Source organism: Rhipicephalus sanguineus, chromosome 4 (genome assembly GCF_013339695.2).
Source record: "Rhipicephalus sanguineus isolate Rsan-2018 chromosome 4, BIME_Rsan_1.4, whole genome shotgun sequence".
NCBI lineage: Eukaryota > Metazoa > Arthropoda > Arachnida > Ixodida > Ixodidae > Rhipicephalus > Rhipicephalus sanguineus.
Genome location: NC_051179.1, coordinates 81,281,343 through 81,283,466, shown reverse-complemented (window position 1 = coordinate 81,283,466; position 2,124 = coordinate 81,281,343).

Here is a 2,124-nt window from a genome sequence, read left to right as displayed (position 1 = left end):
GTACAGAAAGGAGCGAAGTGGAGCTGTCCATGGGCCGTGCACACAGTTTCATAAGCAGGCTTGCAACACTTTTGACAAATATGTTCCTGAATACATCTGCCAAAGTGGCATTTAAAGAAGCATGTAGTAGTGTACTTCACTGTTTATTTGGCATGAAGCAGCAGGTATGCTTCCGTCATCAGCAAGTTCACACAGTACAGTGCATCTACACATGGCATGCTACCCCCACATCTACCAGCTCGGGATGTGTAGCTTGATTGTAAAATGTTTACTTTGACTTAACACAACAATTATTAACAAAATGACATGAAAGTTTTGCCACCTATGCAGGCGACATTCTCGGTATACGCTGCCAAATATACGCGGAGTTTGACCAGTCCATTAGTCGCACATTTCCTTGTAAACATCTCGTAGAGGGCTGCTGTTGTTGTTGCAAGCCAATGCGCCGTGATGAATGAACCATGATTCCAAGATTTTTCTTTTCCTCCGACCTTTGTACACGAGGTAGCATCGTCGAATTGATTAGGTCAAAGTTATGCCTTGTCATTCAGCAGCGTTCAACAAGCTCCGTCTTAGAACATGTTGCATGGGTGGTTTTCGCAACATCCTCTTTGTGTTCTTTAACCTTCGATTACCTTCTTCAACCCATTTCGTCTATGCAAGTTGTGTCGCAATCCCCACATTGTACTTCGTAGATGATCCCGCTCTAATCTTCGGCGGTGTTTGTGTATACCTTGTCCTTAGGACATGTGTTCACAAAGCCCAAAGACCGCACACCTGCGGATGATTAGAGCAGGGTATTCTACAGAGTACGTTGTGGGGTTCATGACACCACTTACATCGGCGAATTGGGCAGGAAAATGCCAAAGACGTTCAAAGAACACAAAGTGGGAATGTTGCTAAAGCCACCCATGGAGCGCATTTTAAGACAGCTTGTTGAATACTGCAAGACGACAGGTTATAGCTTCGACCTTAACAATGCGACGATGCTGGCTCAGGAACGAAGGTGGAGGAAAACTATTGGAATTATGGTTCATGCGTCATGAAGCATCTGCTTGAAACAACAACCACAGACCCATACCGAACGTGTACGTGGACGTATGTGGCTAGTGGACTGGTCGACCTCCGCTCACTTGTTGCCAGCGTATACCGAGACTGCCACCTGCATAGGTGGCAAAGCTTCTATGGGATTTTATGGTGCAGTTGTGGTACAAAACAGTTATTTTGCATTAAGGCAAATGTGCCGTATTATATTGGACAGTACGGGCAGACCATTCTTTAGTATCTTAACGTAGGAGGCACGTAAGAAGACCTTCTTTGAAGGAAATTGTTTTATTCTGGTCACGGAACAGTGCTCTCATTCAAACAAAGTGACGGAGTGCTTTGTTTTATCTGTGGTAACGAAAGCACTTCGTAAGAAGACTCCTTTTTAGAGAAATCGTTTAATTCGGATCGCGGAAAAGTGCTCGGCACCGCTATACCTTCAGCTTTGTCCGTGTTTAGGGGCCAGATTTTTTGCAGTGTGAAGTTTGAGACGGAGAAAACTAGCATCCTTCTGTTCTCAGCGTAAAGCGACGAAGAAATTTATATGCATTTCTCAGAAAGGAAGCTCCCCCGTAGACCAAAGATCCATCCTAGTCCCGGCTTCGAACGCCCAATCACGACGACTCTTTCGCCGACAGGGAAGCTTTCATTTCCGGAAATCCACGCGAATTCCGAGAAATCTGAGAAATCCTTATGTTATGACTTGTATATTCATACAAAAATATGATTACGTATGATTCTGCATAATCACGTATGACTATTTCTGTAAACCTTCGGATGCAAAGGTTTACAAAAAAAGTCATACATATATGCTGTCGCATGTCGCCACGTAAATGGTCTCCCGGACCCCGTCAAGCTGCTTTTCGCGGCATTTAGCCTAAGAACCAATCCAGAGTGTTCTCTATATTGGAACTTAAAGAGAAATCAAAGAGAATTACTTCCTGGCATCTTCGTCCAGCTAACGGCTGGATTACATTCTTTTTATTTTATGAGCCTTCCTCCACCTTCCGGGCTTCCGCAGAGCTGCCCTGCCATAGTCTACAAACTTACATCATGAGAGCTGGATATCAGAAAGCACTC